We start from the raw sequence: 19,484 nt of genomic DNA, 5'->3' as shown, positions 1-19,484 counted from the left end.
TTTTTATATTCGTTTTGGCAAATAAAAGTTATTATTTTGTATACTACGCTATTTAGCGCTAGAATATTTTATAGTCATACGAAAATTTAAAAACACCATTTAGAATAGAAACAAATTCTTTCAAACACAATGAATAAAATTGTGGTAAAAATTACAATTTCACTGAATAAAATTGTTGTAAAAATTGAAATTTGAGGCAGATCAAATGTGTACATAGAATACATTTTCACTTGTAATAAAAATGGTATCTATGAAATATTTTAGTCCATACATTTTTTATTTCTATTTTTTCTAATGTTCCTATTTCTTATATGATAAATGATTTTTCCATTTTTTCCATTATGTATTACGAAACGATATATGTCAACGAGTTTAATATGTATACGGGTTTTCGCACGAATATCGCGCACCAGCTTCCTGGTTACGCAAATTATATATCGATATCAGAAACAGCCATTTATCTTAGTACATGGAAAAGGAAGATTGCAACTATAAACACGAAAACCTGTTCATGAATATAACGTATCGCGTGTCACTTTATCTGTGAGATTCCTTATTTGTGAACAGCGTACAGAAACTGGGTAAGCCATGAATCATTGGATCAAGCAAGAAATATCGAAATCGGATATTGGATATTTACATTAAGCATAATGTATGGTTAATGTATCCCAAGAGACAAAAGAGCGACGTTACGGTAAAAAGATCATGGGATGACAAGCGTTACACCTTTTAACGGTGCCACAGTTCGTTCTAGCCGCTAAGGAACAACGAAACGGTGGTTCCAAAACGGTACAGCGTAAAGCCTAAATCAAACCGAGAGCCGAACAAATCCAAAGAGGAACGGCGAATATAAAATATCTGAGAAAGATACAGCAAGAGTCAGAATTGCTGGTACGAGTGTGCCAGGCGTTGGAGTTCGCGCGACTTGGTGGCGTAACCAAGATATATGAGCGCTTTTCCCCAAAAAAGTGTTAAGGAATTATGCTTCGCAGAGTAAATGAGATGTGTCTGCGCCGAGACATAGATCACGGGAACGCTATCCATTCTCACCACCGTGGAAATAAATACGATCTTCTTGGCGAAAGAGACTGCTGAGCAACGCGTTGGAGAAAGAAGACGAAGAGAAGGAATAGGTAGTAGAGGGGCGAGAGGAAAAGGTGACGGCAGTAGGAACGGAAGAAGAAGATGCTGAGAAGTGAGGGTCGGAAAGAGATAGGAAAATCGTCTCCTAGCGGCCCGCATCCCGCAGCACATCTTTCTACCCGACACACGGGGGATCCAACGTAGCCATTTCTCTGGCCTGTTATACGCCGCCTATATACGTATCTACTACCCCCGGTAGGTACCTACAGCCAGCAAATAAATTGATCCATTACTCAACCGAGCAGTCATCTTCCTTCCTTTGCTTCTGTTCACTCGCCTCACCCGCTGCCGCGTCCTTCCGCGAGCCTTTCTCCTTCAGACTTTTCCGGGAATGCTGCCAGAGATTCGGTAAAGCCCCTTTCACGCCCTGTTGCAGAGACGATGATACGCTGCGATTTACTCAGCCGAGTTCGTCTACCTAGCTACCGGGAAACCGAGAAATTGATGGCACTTCGAAGGGATTCGCTGCATCCTACCGTATAAGTATGCCGAAAGTGTCTGCACTTGACTTCTTGACAGTCGATGCTTGCCTTTCGGTTCATAGAGGACATCCATTTTCTATTTTGAGCAACATCACAATAATGCGTCCAAAGATTAATATGTAGGTATATTCCATATTAGTCAATATCAATTTCATATCTATTCAAGCTAAGATAATAATCCATGTATTAGATATCAGCTTTTTAAGCAAGCTTAGAAATCAACAATATACGATATGTTTCACACACACAGGAACTGTTAACTTATTTTAACAATTATGTACTTTTTAATATCAATAACAATATAAAACAATAGCTTGTATCATAATTAATTATTTCCGAACAATTTACTAATTTTCGATATACGAAGATTCTATGTTATTTCAAATTATCTTTAATCAAATATTATTCAAATAAAGTTATTACATTGATCAAAAACATAAAATAAATTTTGTCCTTCGCGAAAATCGATTTATTACTCAACTAAGTAGTTATTTTACTTTCTTGATATTACTCGACCACTTTACTGCTTTCAAGGTTGTACTACTACGGATCATTCTCCTTCAGACTTCCTTGGGAATTCTGCCAGAGATTTGGTAAAGCTCTTTTCACGCCCTGTTGCAGCGATAGTGATATGTATTTCGCGATCTCTCACTGATTTACTCGGCACATGTCTGCTTCCTTTATTGCAGCTGAAAGCATTTACTATACCTATACTGTTGATCTAAATATGTAATAAATATTCTCTTTTCGTTTGTTGTATATTGAATTTTTTAAATCATTCAATTCAGTTATTTGAAAAAAGAAATGGAAGGAACTTTAATAGGGATATATGATACTATTATACAGATAGTAGAAAAATAAAAATAATATTATGTTTCCAAATGTATAAACTCTATCCTTAATCAGTTTTCAAATATTTAACAGAAGATTCAATAAAACATTTTTTGTCAGAAACAAGAAAGAAGTTATGAAGCATTTCTGAAAAATATGAACTCGTTAAAACTGATAATTACGCAAGACTGATAAATAATTCTGTCAAATCTTACAAAAAAATTAGTGTACTCAACGCCTAGGCCATTAAGAATTACAGTCAGATTTAATTATTCTACTAAATTTTAAAAATCATTATTCTATCAAATTTTATGTTTAACAATTTTTACTTGGGGCTGTAAGTTATTTAATTTGTAGGTAGACGAATGCTTTGTGTATGATTATTCCAATGTTATGATGTAAGTCATTAAATTTTATGAACGATTTCTCTTTTATAATAATTGCATATTTCTGTGGAGTATTTCCTCATTCTACATTAATAAAATTAATGAAAATCTGTTTTCTTATGTAGGTACTTTTTATTGACATTTTGTATACGGATTTTTTTTTATTTATATGCGTAGATCTAATTACGAGTACGATAATTAGGTAAACAAATTATAGATAATTAGATTTTTTTTCAAAACTGATGAAACTCATGAAGCAATCTAATCAAAGATTGCGTCATTTGCCCCTTATACAAAAATTATGTCAACTTTACGTCTACTTTAACATAGTTTGCTTTATATTACTTTATGTTATTTATAACGGTGGTAATAAACATAGCTACAGCATCGAAAACAAAGATAATAACCATTATCAAGTAATAATATACGAGACATAAATTAAACCTCTTGGGTTCTATTTAAAATCATGTACAAAGAGAGAAGTAAGGAACAATCTAAAGATAAACAGTTTGTCGCGTAAGTACGTGTCAAAGATTCAGGAGGCACTGAAAATGGTTGATTTTTGTGCTGTAATGAAGGTTATAAAAGGAAATGGACGGAATCGTTAGTCGTTACGAGTTCCGCTTCTTCGCATCTTTTTCTTTGTAGCGTTTGTTTCCAGCTATCATTGAGACTTCGTCAATGTTCTCAAATGCACCGTGTTTTATTATCTACAATATATGTATTTTTCAGTCTTGTGCATTCAACATCCGGATCATGTTTTAATGACTATTTCGCGTGTGTAAATTGGTATAATTCAGTTTCGCTACATGATTTTCCTTGTGCTGAAATGACTTACTGCTCTCATTGTTAGATACCTCCATCCGCGTTGGTTAATTAAACAAGAGATTAATTAACGCGCCTGAGATTTCCTGTTTTATACAATTACGAATTTGTACAGTACCAAGCTGAAACTCATTACCTCTTCTATAACATGCTCCCAACACTATTATTAGAAATATAATAACATAGTACAAATATAATAAAAAAGTACAGACTTTCGTTGAAAGAAGATTTGGTTAAACGAATATATTCCTAATAAAATAATTATTTATAGTGATTTATTGGTTTTCGTTCTTTCAATATTGTTTTTATGATATGTAATATGATACATTGTGTACGATTTTATGGGTATGCCCTTTCTTATAATATGATTTTATCTCATTGAATATAATTTTCTTCGTACCTTTTACTCTTACTTTAGAGTTTCACAAAGAGCACAAATGTATATTTGCATATTGATTTATATATTCAAATATCAAGCAAATTTAATTATTTCCTCGCGATACCAATTATCAGTATTTTTTGCTTTTCTGGAATTCCACAATCTCATATTGTGTATACTCGGTTTGGAATAATTTAATAATAAGTAGAAAGCGAATGATGTAGAATAATAATTTTTGCGTCAATTCGTGTGTAAAATTACTTTTTTTATCGAGCACTATCGAACGATTAAACCTGTAGTTGTTTGCATATCCGGTTTATGTTTCAATCTGGTTCCATCAATATGAATAAACACCCGTATGTGAGGTAGCTTGCTGCTGCATTAATATGTATTGGCAATAAATCGATATCGATAATTAAAATCTGTGCCTGCCATAAGGCCTTTGGACGTGAGCGCGTTTATATAAAAGTTCAATTTGTTATATGTAACTGTGCGAGATGACTATAAATATTGCGTTACCCTTTTTAACTGAGGCCGTAAATCCGCGTGATTTATATCCAAACCGTCTGTAAGTGTGTGAAGGGGTCGAGATTCTGTGTATCGTTGCATTGTGTCGCAAAATTTTCATATTTCTTCCTGCTAGACAAAAGCCAGTTCCGTTTTCCGTTTAATTTACGTAATCGATGATGACGAACGTCCAGATACATTTACCACTGCAATAAATATTGAGAAATGTAATTACGATATTAATTCATATGTTATTGTGCCTTCATATGTTCTAAATTGAAAAATAATTACATTCAAATGACTTGTATAACCTAAAAATCGACAAGATTTACGGACGTAGTATCAACTAAATCAGGATCAGAATTAGGAAATATTAACTGTTTAATTTAATTACATCTGTTCTCCTTAATCTCTTTTGATAAAAACTTCAACTCTTACTTTAACAAAAATGATCCCGTTTTTTTTTTTTTTTTTCCGATACGAACTACAAATAAATGAATAAGGAACGAAAAATTCGATTAATTCGTTTAAATAGTAAATCCTGAAAATCTTTTACAGGTTTGTGACCGATTTTATTTCATCTTATTGATCTTTTAAAAATATTTAATGCTAATTAATATGACAGGATGATTATTGGTCTGACAGAGTAGCGAAAACAATTCCGGGCCACAGTGAGTGCGTCGCGCATCTGGAATGAATTTTTCGCAGGACAACGCGGCTGGATATCGTTGGAGGTTGGCTTAGCACGAGCCGAAAAAATATTTTCGCAGGCAGATGCGTACGGGCGGCGTTGTAACGGGGCCAACGAGTTTGAACATCAGTCACGAAAAAGAGAGATTAAAAAAAAGAGGTAGGAGAACGCCAAAAAAGTCCGGGAGATGGGTTGTCCGAATGAGTGGGTTGAGTGAGTGAATGACAGATAGACAGCAACCAGACAGGAGACTGACAGCACGGCGGCGGGCTGACAGCTTGCCACTCTGCCGGGCGTTCGCAACATCGAGTATTACCGACTACCGTACGTGTTGATCCTTGTCCCATTCATCGACAAAAAGCGAACGAACCCCCGATTTTGTTCTATCTCAACTGACAGGATCGATGATCATTTTTGAAAGAACAAGAGTCACTGGTCCTTACCCTTTCACTTTAGTTTTATCAATAATAGTCGCTCTAGCCAATTTTCTTTTCTTTCTTCTTCCCACTTCCTCTGTTTTCTTTCTTTCTTCTTTTTTATGTCAGCTTTTGTTTACGAATTTTCGAAAATATCTATCATTCTAATGTTTGTTTCCAGTGACATTTCGCCGTTTATGTGTTATAAGCGATTTATATATGTACATATCTGTTTGAAACAAAATTGATTGTATCGTCCTTCAAATAAAATATCGTCTTATTTTTGTTGAGTAGTGATGCATCATTGATCAAATTCTATAAAACAAATTGAAATTATAAATGCTAACCTTTTCGTTTTCAAAATCAAAATTTACTGACATCGTCAAAGATATTGAGATTTGTACACTAATTTCAATCGTCTTAAAATGGAAGTCGTTTCATAGTTTCATAATTTTCTAAATACGAGAGAAGTATATTTAACACTAAAATGACGCAAATATGTGAATAATATAAGTTTCATTCCTGAATTCATGAAAAATAAGAGTGACGCCGAATTCAATACTTTCCCTAAAATGCATAATTAAAATTAGCTAATTACCCAGTTATATGTCAATATCATCAAAGTATTGTGTATGATTTTGCTATTCGTCGTTACAAACACTTTAAAAAAGTAATATTTTTGTTTGAGTTTTTGTTTACTTACGTTACCGAATTTAATACTTCAAGATATTTAGTAATTGAAGAGTAATTCTCTTATTTGTAAAAAAAGACAGCCAAAAGAATAAAGTTAAGTTTTCAAATTCTACCTATAGGATTCGAAGCATTATAGTCTACGAGACAAGCGGTAAAAGTTCTTGACGCAATCGTACGAAATGAATTACCGGATTCTTAGGGAGGCGTCATTGTTCAGAATAGGAGCGGCAGTTCCAAGAAAGTACGAATTACTGTCAAAAGTAAACCAAAGTAGGGTATACTTATGACTACAAATTAAGTATAATTCCGGCGGCCGTAATAACGTAACAACGGACCGCTACATAATTATTCTACGTAATCACCAGGACCTTGAAGCACTGTACTGCCTTTTAAAATTGCACTTAAATTACAGTCATACAATATTTGAGAAATATCATTCATGTGTATGGCGCTGAATAAACTCTTAGGCAAGAGATGTTCGGGATATCGATGAAAACGTAATATGTATTGTACAGTTAAAAATTAAATGCGAAGTATTTAAATATTTGCAAAATGGATTCGGATTGCTACATTTTGTATAATTCTTGCAATTTTCTGTACTTACGAATAATATAATCTGTATTATAAGCAAGCCATTTATAAGTTACAAATATTATTCCTTTCTTTTTGAATTATATAGATAAGTTATGAGTAATCTTATACCATTGTAAATTAATATTACGAACAATTTCTGAGATTATTCGTAATATCTGCTAATGTCATTAAAAAATAAGATTTCACAATTCCACAAATTTAACGGAGTAGAATGTTTGAGCAAGCTTTTTTAGTGACTCTGACGGAAGTTCCCTTAATGACGCCAGTGAGAATAATTAATCAATGTTCACTAAAAAGTTATATAATTACGTACGTGGGCAAAGCGTCACACGATTTAATCAGTCCGTGATCACGCTTGTTAGAATTACAAGGAAACGGAAGTACAAAAAACTCGCATATTATAGAGATAAACATGCAGGCCATACGAAACGATACCATCTTTTCTTCCATTCGTGTTTTGGTTTTCGTTAAAAATAGATTTATACTTTCTTTTAGGTATTATGCGAGATTACTATTAGATATCGTAATTTACTCAGTTATTTTTTACTTTATGTAGTTATGTATTTTAGTATGATAAATATCCTTCCGATCTTTATGTAGATAAAGCAAATTTAATACTCATCACGTTCATTAAAAAAAAGAAACTAAAAAATAGTTCATCTTATATTAATTAAAGTGTTAAACACGAACATATGATATATACTTACAGCCATAATTTAGTTGGATAAACTAGAAGATACACGATTTAGTATCATTTTATATTACACAAGTTATCTATTACCATTTTGGCGTGAGTAAAATATTGTAATTAGTTTACAATGAATTGTTTGCATTATTAACATTTTTTACCTTTAACTAATTTTATAGGAGAAGAAAACGATGTGTTTATTCTCATTTTTTACCAAGTTCTATTATAAAGTAACAAACATATTATTTGCAAGTTACTCCTTGTTGAATTTTTCTGAAATTTTATAAAAGATTTATATATGTGGAATAATATAGACGTATATGTATAATACAATGTATCAGTGGCGGAAGCAGAAAGTCTTCTTCCGTTAACGGTAGGACTTCAATCTTATCTTATATAAAATAAACGAACGGAGATGACGTATTTCCAATTCGTAGAACATATTCGAGAGCAATAATTCAAATTGAAAAAAGGTCGAGCGTTATGTAGATTGATCGTCAGCTCGGAAAGCAAGGAAATGAGAGTGCAAAGGAAGCAGAAAAATAAACGCAGGAGCGTACAGGTAACAAGAGGCAAAGTGGCCGTCTCCCCACTAGCGAGGTTCCCTCCTTGCCCCTGACGTGCACGTTTCTTCCTTCTTCTCCTCTCTTCACTGGGCAGGTGAGCAGCGAGTCCGTGGTGCGGGTTACCATTATGTCTACAACCTTGAATTAAAATGCCGTATAATGACACAGCTAGGCAGCCTGTATAATTTATGTCCATAAAAATAAAATCATAATTACAGAGGCGCGGACTGCGAAAAGACGGTAATAATATGGCTGCCCGCTGTGCTTGTTGCGTGTTCAGCGCGTGTATATCGTGTTCGTCGTTGATGCTTCGCTGTTGTTGTTATTGTTATTTTTGCCGTTATCCTCCTGATGTCACATAGTGGCAGTGCCGCGTTGTATCATATACAACAATGTGCGTTCTACGATTAAACGTACAACGTAAAATTTCATAGATTCTGCATGATCGATAAAATAAATTTGAACTGTTTAAACACACGATTACAATAGAATAAAAAACGATTAAGTGATAACGAATATGTAAGAAAGATAAATTAAGCAAAATTATAAACTTTCTCATTTCATTACCTACGATAAATTTCGAAGAAATAATGTAACTTTTAATTGTAATCGTATATCACACAGTACATGATCCAATCTTGTGACTATACGTGTGTTGGAATAAAAAAACGTTGAAAGAAAGATGCAAAAGGAAATAGGAATAAGAAAGACGATTGCTCGTCAGCTTAACGTCAAGATCTTAAACTCTGTGCTGAACGACTGCCGAGTACGGAAAATTAATAAATGTGCCAGAAAAATTAATGGTGCCGAAAACTCCGCTTCGACGACATTAATCTTACGTGGCAAAGTGGCAACGGGTTTTCCAAGACGCGCGCAGAAAGAAATCGTTTCAGCTCCGTTTCTCACCGTCCGTTCGTAGTGCAAATCGTCATGAGACTCTGAAACGCGAACGGAAAGGCGATGTGAGATCGCGTTGATGAATGCCCCCATTACACGAACACCGCTAGTTACTCCTCGGAGATAAACCGCCTTCATTACTCACTTTCTGGCGTGACCTTATTCCCCCCTACGGCCTCGTACTCTCTCTCTCTCTTTCTGTCTACACCCCTCTTTCCTCCCGCCCCTCTTCCTTCGCCCTCTCCTTTTCTCTCTTATAGCTATTAAGTTAATGCGAATTAATAACAGTGGCTTTTTCTAGTCAACAGCCGCTTTCTTGCAGCAATACAGGTATTTTAGTGGATAATAAATTTTGACCTCGGGGAATATATTATAACTGTGGTTTGAAAGCGTACACATCAAGGGGTGGCACACTCTTAACAGATTGGATCGTTTGTCTTCAGACTCGAAACTGCATTATGTTAGATACGTAGATATTAATGCGACAATGCAATTATCAGTGTTAGATAGAGCCGACCTACTTGTTTTTTACTTCGTCATGGTTCTGCTATAATTTTCATTTCTAATTTATGGGTTGATTATTGAGAAACGGAAAGTTTATTAGTATTCGTTAACGAGAGGTGTGTATGCCAATAAATTTCAAAACAATCGCGGAACAATCATTCGACTTTCTTGTCAGGCAATAAAATTACAATAGTTTCTTACCTGGGAGATTGTATATCTTTTTATCATAAAAGTAGGAAATATTCGTAAGTGGAACAAGATCATAAATAAATACTTTTTGCACTTTTCTTTAGCTATTATATCCTTTTGCGATATCTTTTAAAATAGATATTTCTAAGTGTAGATACCTATCCTAGATCTTTATATATATACATACACATTCTTAAATACCGTTCATAATCAATGATCAACTGAAAATACTGTATAATTACCGTTCATTATCAATGATCAAGTGAGAATAGAATATTTTCTATATTGATACTTTCTTGAAGGCATGTAAAAATGAAACTATTACTAACAAAGGCAATTTAACATTATTCATATCGTACTTTCTAAATTCGTGAGCATTTGTCAATATCGTTCAAATAAATATCAGGCAATTACACTTAATGGGTCACGGTACGCGTTCAATGAAACCAGTACAAGCTTAATTGGATATTAAATTAATGACCACTACGTGTGAATCAAACAAAATACTGTAAATCCGGTTAGGAGGGAAATTGTAATTTATGTTTCGCTAGACGGTGGTGTGTTCCATGATAAATGACAGTATATTTTTAATGCCCCACTGACATGTACACTTTGAAATACGTATAATTTAATACGTATATATTAATTTCTTTTGTATTAAAACAGTGAAGACCGAAACTATAATTCATCGATATAATGTATATTATTAATATCTCATTGATTTATTACTAATTAGCACCTGCCTTATATCACAATCGGAGATTTTGATTTCAATGGTATATAAGAGAATTTTCTCCGTTCTTTTCCCTTTTTTTAGATGTTAGATATGTATCAGTCACGTCTTTTGGTATTTAAATTGTTTTCCATATGCAAATTTAATTCAATACATTTTCATAATAATCCTTGGTGTAATTAATAACAGGAAATTGTTTATAATTCGTGTAGTCAGATAGAGTAGTAATAAAAATCTAGAAAACATATGCAGTAATATTTAATATACAGAGTGCATAAATTGAAAATGTTCGTTTCCAATGACGTGTTAGCGCTTTTATTCCAAAAAGTAAGTCAAAAATATTTTGTGTACCTATATCGATCTTTGCTTTTATTACAATTAAATTTATTTCCACTAGAAATAAAGAAATTCATGTATAAAAAATAATTATTTAGGAGTTTCGTCTTCGTCGGTTCTTGCCGATTTCGATACCCCTGAAATAAGTTATCAAGATCATCATTTTGAACAATTTTTTCTTATACAAATAACCGCCGCTTGAGCTTAATTTCCAAAATATATTCGCAAAAGCTTCAATTGAATGTAGATTACGATTACATTTCATAGGTGGCCGCATTTTAATATCATGTAAATAACAGAGAAAAACCAATGGGTTATGACTTAGGGTAGAATAGTGTAAAATAATTTCCTAAGAATCGATTAATATGTGGTATGTTGCATTTTATTCTGATCTTCAACTGCTCAAAAATGTACCAATATATCTACCGTCACTCAAAAATTGTTTACAGGACAAAAATTTATAAAAATATCGTTAAATAATAGTATGTAATATCAAACACAAATTGTTTTATAACTTGAAAAGCAAAGCTGAGCGGTTGTTACAAAAAAAAATTGTTCAGAATGATGACCTTGACAATATATTTCAAGAATACCCAAATAAGTAAGGAGACTGAATTTCTAGATAATTACCAAAATAATTTCCGTTGTGCAAAAAGAATGCAATCAATTTCTGCATTGAAAGAATAGCTGTATAAATGTTCATAATGCTGGAATTTGTCAATGTGATTGAGTTGAACAGTGATCACATAATAAAATATTTTGATCACTTTGTGAAGAATAAATAATAATTACTGTTATGGTTTACTGCCATACGATATATTCAATATTTACATCTTTTTGTTTCATTCTGAATATTAATCTACAAAAACAGAGCAGACGTATCCGTTTGTTAGTTACATCCGTACCTTCAATCTAGTCAAAGTATCGTGGAGAAATCGTCCTCTTTTATGGAAAATGGATCCTCCGAAAGAAATCTATTTATGTCTGTATAGAAGTAAAAAGAACAAAGAGTCTTGCAGCATTTAGACCATTACATTCAATGAAGATAAAATCGCGGAGCGTCGTTTCTCCATAACGTTGTATTAAGAGTAACATGCGTGCGTGTCGTCGCATCGTGTCTACGGAATATGCAAGAATATTTAACACGGTACGCTGCAACGGCATGCCCGCAGAAAGAATATTTAACACGGCATGCATACCCGTCTATCTTCATACGTCGTAGGTTACACAGTTACATTAGTAGGAATGTCACGATAACGAACGCGCCGGTACACTGTCAGCAGAGACGTCTTCCTGTTTCTGGGGGTGCAGCGCAAATTCTCCAGGCACGTTGGTCTCCTTTCGCCCTACGCCACTGGCTATATCCGATATTCCAGGCACGGCCGCGAAAAACAAAACACAGGGGAATACGTTTCCCGCATATGCGTCTCGCGTGTACTCGCTGGATTCATTTTGGTCGGGACATTCCGCTGTCAGCACGGCGTTATCGCGCATCGCTGAGCAGTAAAACGTTTCGGCTGTGCGCCGATAAACCATGAATCCGCAATTTACAGGAAACGTGAGTGATTCGTTTGTGCGCCCGCACGTACCGCTAGATCTACATAACGCGTAGAAACGCGTCAAGTTTATACCTTTTTTCTTCCTACCGTCCTTTTTTCATAGTACCTTCTCCGATGTAACAATTAAGGCCCGTTTACCCTGCCTGAACTTCCGGCAATATCACTTTCAACACACGCCTGGCTGTGTAATAAACCTGAAATGTTTTGCAGTACGCAACAATTGTTAACGGCAAACATAAATATCACTAGTAATCTCGTGCAATGGTAAATATGCTTTTAGTGTCCACACTGGAACATATATTTCGTTAACAGTTTACAGAGATTGATTCTTATAATTTCATACCTACCTTACTTTGCGTTGCCTGCTATTTTCAATGTAATATTTGAACAATAATTACGCGTACTTGATACTTTTTAGTTTAAAAATAGTACTTTTCAAAATAAGCTATGTAATTGATGAAATGAATTGATAAAATGTTTCGGTTTCAGTCAAATAAAGAAAATAAAAAGTTACATACTCGTATGTCTGCAATATTCAAAATTGATATTTAAAGATAATATGTAACTGTACTTTCCAAATTAAAGAAATACAGTTTCCGTTCAAACATCATTTATTAAATCAATATGTTTGCAATATGAGCTGATTTGATTTGACTGAAGTTATTGTCAATAATCTTAAATAATCTTAATCTTACAATAATCTTAAACGATGTATTTATATTCAATAAAACACGATATACAGTTGCTTTTTATTGCACGTTGATTATTATATAGAATATATGAAATGACACAAGTATTGTTGATTAAATACTGATATCGAAATCGCAATACTTATATCAGCGAAACAAAATTTATATTAGAAATATGTACTTAAATAAAATAAATCGCAGTTTTTTGCTATTTAGAAAAACAAAGTGTGAGCTCCGGTTATTTATAAAATTCTAGATTATGGATATGATTCACAATTTTACAGAAACATCACGCAAGTATCATACGGATCTATTAGTAGGTGATTACAAACTATCAAATATTACGAAAATAAATGTTCCACGAATGGCGCAGTATCAAGAATATAAAACCTGTTGTACGTTGGAATTATTTATTCATCTTTTTCACAATCGTTGCGTAATACGAATATTTTTAAATACCTATACCGTAAACAGGTGTTTTCGATTAGCACTAAAATCACATCAATTGCATACAATTTGAAATTAATGGACGTTTAATCAAACGATTCATCGAAATCGTGTATTCTTCAGCACATAAATTACTTGATTCTTCGTTTACATAATTCCTTATATATAACATAATTTCTTATATATTATCTACTCTTAATTATGATCAACGTAGTATAATAATGTATAAGCAAGATAATGATTAACGATATATAAAAAGTATATAAAATTTTAGGCTTTCACAGTTAACGTTTTTCTTCTAGACTTAAAGTATCGATGCAAAGTTACGACGGATGAGATTCAAGTTCGAATTTCTGATTGTGCATCGGCCATGAATACGGATAGAACGAGTGACTATTTGAAATGAAATAAACTAACCGTCGTTTTCCTGACGACAGGCGATACGTCACTGTGACCAATTCACAATAGGGCATTACACCCCGAGACCAGGACAATAGTTATCTCCGGACTGTATGAACGTGTACGTGGTTATTATTCGCACGCGCACACGTGTCACTGCCGACGGCGACAAGTAGCGCCATTGGTGCTGGTTGAAACGCAGCCCCGTAAACGCGAGTTTCGAGTAGCCGTTGCGGAAGCACCGCGACACACGGCGCTTCACTCAATTACCTTGCCACTTAATGCACTCGCGCAGTGATTCACGAGCGAACCCTCGTCTTCCGTGATGGCTTAGAACGTTTTATGTTATACGCATGCATGTGCGTTTGCCCAATACCACTTTTTGAATAGAATTTTTCATATGCCATTTTTATGTTTCGTTCAATTTACCTGTCAATTCGTTAATTACAATCGTCTTAATTAATACCGCTATCGATATATTATAAATATTGACCGAAAGAAAATGTGTGGAAATATGAAGTGTAATGCAATTGTTCGCAATGGCAAATAAAATTTAAATCAATAAGCAAAAGTTACAAACGCTACTCTCATAACACTGGAACCCTACTTAAATTTAATTTTGTTTTAAATAACGGCCGGCGGATTGTTAAGCGGTCGTGTCGTACTACGTTCTTTGTTGAATAAAATTCAGTTTCTGTTCAGTGAATTTCATTTCGGTATCACGGTATATCTCTGTGAATTACAACGAAGGGGACAAATATTCATTGGCTGTCATAATGTTCGATGAACATCCGTTGCGTGTAATGGATAACGATCTTTAACGCAACGTTTCGTTGCGTTAACATATTCGCAGTTATGTTACCTGTGTCCATAGGGCTTTGGCTGCATTACTTCTCATTTCTTGTGCAATGCCTAATACACGATCACTATCAATATCATATAATCGAAGTTTTGAAATTTGATCCTATTTCGCGATTTCGCTCACTACCTTAATTACTTGCTGAATGATTCTATTCGATGCATAAGATAAGTTTGAGATCATGTGTAATATGACATTCAAGGTTACCTGTTACCAGTTCTTTTACCTTTACACGTTCGATATGTCTTGTAAAATATTCATATTTTACTATGAAGCAATCTTATACGTTTATCTGTTTACAATTAATCATAATGACAATGGACTATTTACAAATTGTACGTTGTAATTTTGTAGCCGGTATAGGTCGGAGTTACTACTTTTATCGAGATTATGAAGACTTTCATTTACGAAAATTATTTCTTATATGAATAGCCAATTTTAATATTTTCTATCAAATGCAACATGAAGTTTCGTGGCAAATATTAATTTTCGTGTAAGTATTTGAAATAAGTTTTCATTTTAAATATAAGAGATACAAAGTCCAACTAAATAACAAATAAAACGGTTTCATTATGTCGTAATTGTTAAAGCTCCGTAAGAAGTTATATGATAATTACATACATAAAACATATATGCAAATAATTCTATTAACATGAATGTAATTTTTATTAATGATATTCAAACTTCTTTGTAAAATGTGGTATCCAAAGTGGGCTACATATGTATGTACGTCTATATATAAATATGTACGTTCAAATACTTGTATGTATACGTATATGTAAATTGTGTATACATTGTATCGATTGTATACTGTTAGATATAAATTATGTTTTGTAAATTATTTCTTAAAATGCTTGTCAATTAATGTTGCTGTACACCAATAACACCATTGTAATGTCTTTTACAAATATAACATTTATACAAAATGGCATTTTTATATCAAGCAAACAGGGGTCAAAAATATTACTCCTTGCAAAATTCTCCTAGTTCTGAGGGATGAGATGAAAATAAATTCACTGTAGAGAAAAAAGGACGTTTGATAAAATAATCGTTGCGCACGTATCTGGGAACGTGTAAGTTTCGCTACTGTGCGACTGGTAAGGAAGAAAGGTCATAAAAGACTTATCGTCCAATTCAGCGTAATCACTTTCCCGGCGGGGTTGGAAGTGCGCTGAGGCCGTTCGCTGCAAAGTTTTGGGGTGGACGGGAAAGTAAATCAAACTAGAATTACCGGCTGCTTAGCATACGGACCGAAGTCTCGTACGAACAAGATGGGGAGAGGGTAGAGTCGACGACGACCGTGGAAGGCAACCAGAAATAATATCGCCATGAATACAAGAGTGAGCGCCATTACACGTAATTGTGATCTATAGGTGTCATATATTACGGCGTCGACGACGTATAAAGGGCGTTCAGGCTTGCACGCGTAAATCCTCGTCCTCTCCCTACCGTCATTTTCCCCTTCGGCTTGTACCCCTCGCGCATGGCCCCTCCACCTAACCTCGTTCACCCCACTCCCAGATCATCACCGGTGAAATATTCACGTATATAATCAGCCCATATACGATAAAGTAACCCCCGACTACTTTCATCTCTTCATGGGCTATGCTTATCGTCTGACACTAGCTTTTTAATATTTTCACGATTCGAATATGGGAAACGTAGAAACGTGGAGTCTTTGCTGTTTGATTACTCGATTCGACTTATGACATTTGCATGGATAAGTAGAATTAAGAAGCGAATTTATGCGATGATTTCCATTACTGTCATAAGCTTCTACGGCTGGATTTCTTACGTTAAAAAGTTATATGAATTGTAAATAACTTTTCTTACATGCGAAACTGTGCAGAGCTTCAACTACGTACTTAGACTTTTCGCTTAAAAGAATTCCACGTTTCTTAAAGTACATTTCCGTTACCTAAATCTTGTAGAAAACGCATTGCAGTTACATTGGCCATTTTGTATAAAAGCTAGAGAAATTGCAATTTTTATCTGTGTTGCGTGACATTCTCTTTCCCACTTGCTCAAAAATCACTATCGATGTTGGATATGCGTGGCAACATGGCGTGGATAGGAAATGCATAAATCACGGCAATACAATACACGCAAGAAATCAATCTTCTTTCACGGTTGATAGTTTCTTGTTGGCGTTCCGTGGCAAGAGTGTTTTCACGGTTTGAAAGTGGCGCGCGCGGGAAGATCGATTGACATCGCTCAGGGCGATGCGATGGGGCGATCGGTCGATGGCTCTACGTCGAGCCAGGACAGCTCTCTTCTGTTCTCTTTCTTTGTGGAGCCGAGAGCAATATTACATATCGCGGTGATGTATCGTCCCCAACGTTCGGGGTGCGTCATGGTACGTTACACCCGGACCGCTTGCCGCGAATAAAATCATTGTTGGTAAGTGATTAATGATTGTGTTATAAGGGGCAACCTGAATGCAGTCCCCTGTCTCGGTAATATCGTAAACTTCGCGACACTTTCATGCTGTTCTCGTGATCAATACATACCGCAGTAAACCAATCGGTAATCCATAATTTTGTCGGGATGTCGGCTCGAATGATACGCCATTCAATTATGAAATAGAAATATTACCGATGATATTTTTTAAATACGCTTTCGCTTTCGTTTTACGCTAGTCACGCTTCAAAGTTATTGATCAGTTATATAACGCTATGGATATCGCAAATGTTGAGGAACTTTATAGATGTTCGACATCTGGATTCCTTGTAGAAAAAGTTACACCATTCTTACGGCCAGTCGCGAATAACTTGCGATCCTCAAGTCTGAAACGAATATATAGTTCGTATAACGGGTGCTACCGAACGTTAAGACGACTATGTACGTACATATTTTGATTTCGATAACTTTGTATAACTCAATAAGAACCACTGTTACGCGATCAATTTACCAAATGTACGACGATTCTATCAAGGGAAAGAGCATTAATGATTGAATCGTAGAAGGTTCACTGATCGTATCTCAGCAACAGCAACTCCAATCTACACAATTTATCAACACGGTACCGACTCACCCCGCGCTTCTTTCAGATTGATGTTACTATAACAACACGTCAGTTATTCATTGTGCGCCCGGCAGTGCATTAATCAAGCCCTCGCTCTGACATCAAATACAAATGATATTTTATAGCGTCATAAATCTTCGCTGGCTGTCACCGTTCGTGGGCGTTTGCTACGAACACGTCTCTTGGGATGTCCCCTACTCTCCTCTCGTATCCTGCTTTGTCCTGTCGAGTCGTGGCAGCTCCAGTTAGCCGTATGACTTCTCGCTTGTCTTGGCAGTTCGATTTAGCCTAATGATTTCTTTTTCCAATTTCCTTCAACGCTATTGATTCGTGTTGTTCGTCTTATCGTCCAATAATTTACTCTTTTCTACAACGCTATAAAACGTGTTGTCAATAACACGTTTACTATAACATTTTATGAGCGTGCATATGAAATTTTATATTGAAGAGTTATTAGCTTTTAAAAATTCATTATTTTTATCTCTCGCTAACGGAACGTTATTTGTAGCGTTATTCTAGGCTTGCTTGAAGGTCTTTGTAATTTTATTACGTGTATCATACTTTGTGCTATACTACTATATGTGCTATATGCTAAGTATATTATACAGAGTGAGTTACTTAAGAGTTAAAGCTAAAATATTTTCGATACTATCAATTATGTCGGAAAATGTTTCAGATAAAAATCAAATCCGAAAGACCTAAGGTACTACTTTTGTACTTTTGTACCTCGTCTTTCATACGATAAGTTTTACAAACTAAAAGTTAAAATTTCTACTAAACTAATAGCTTTCCGATATTAATAGGTTAATAGTTTTTTTTATAGAGAATCTCGAGCTGCATCGATTTATGTATTATAAAAATATATGATTCTACTTTAAAAAATATAATAGACCCTCACATGAACTTTATACGCTCACATATAGAAAAAACTAATAGCATCAGAATATGTCCCCCTTCAAACCATTCAACTTTTATTTGAAACGTTTCTCGATATAATTAATAGTACAAAAAATATTTCAACTCAAACTCCTAGAAGAAAGTTAAAAAAAATATAGCGTTTATTATAATGAATAATAATATTTTACTAAATTTGAATACTCAAGTGGAATTACTGAAAGTAAAATTATTTATAGATTTTGTATTTTATAATTTGACGAAGATTTATGTTGTAGCAGACTAAATAAATTCCTGAAATTTTAAGATAGAGAATTGTATTTATAATCTTCTAATGTAGATGAAGAGTTTTACTATAACTTAGCTTACTAATAAAAATTTACCCAACAATCTGTAGTTTATAATATTTTTTATTTTACGTGTACTTAATGGTATTTTTTCAGAATGCTGTTTTCTTTACTTGCATTGCCATCTGTCGTAGGCAAGGCTAAGTTTCTACTGCGTTGTCGGTAAATCCGTGACAATGCAAACTCCACCTTCCCCCCAAAAGAAAACAAAATAGCGCAAGACGACTTTAACATTAATGCTAGTCGATTATCGTAAGTATCGTGTTTAGCTAATGATTAAACCGCGAAAGTGATAGATGGATTCTTGTCACGAGGCAGTGAATCAGGAAACAATGACCTACATGTTCAGTTAACGCTGTCGCGATCATTTTATAAAAGGAAGCTTACAATGTGTGAACATTAATT

The 19,484-nt window shown here is 34.4% G+C and overlaps 1 long non-coding RNA gene across 2 annotated transcripts; it reads right to left on the bottom strand.

Annotated features, from left to right (window-relative positions):
- Positions 1-7,790: 7,790 nt before the first annotated feature.
- On the bottom strand, positions 7,791-9,280 carry LOC138179784 (uncharacterized). Of its 2 annotated transcripts, none has more exons than XR_011173119.1 (3): positions 9,041-9,280; positions 8,418-8,602; positions 7,791-8,339 (listed from the first exon to the last, which is right to left on the bottom strand). It is a non-coding gene; the product is annotated as an uncharacterized LOC138179784 (long non-coding RNA). The 2 variants fall into 2 exon arrangements; XR_011173120.1 differs by having other exon boundaries at positions 9,108-9,280.
- Between the last annotated feature and the right edge of the window lie 10,204 nt (positions 9,281-19,484).

The sequence above is a fragment of the Bombus flavifrons genome, chromosome 5 (assembly GCF_040668555.2).
Source record: "Bombus flavifrons isolate JBK064 chromosome 5, iyBomFlav1_principal, whole genome shotgun sequence".
Lineage (NCBI taxonomy): Eukaryota > Metazoa > Arthropoda > Insecta > Hymenoptera > Apidae > Bombus > Bombus flavifrons.
The sequence above is the reverse complement of the archived record's forward strand: the minus strand, read 5'-3'. Positions and strand labels throughout refer to the sequence as shown.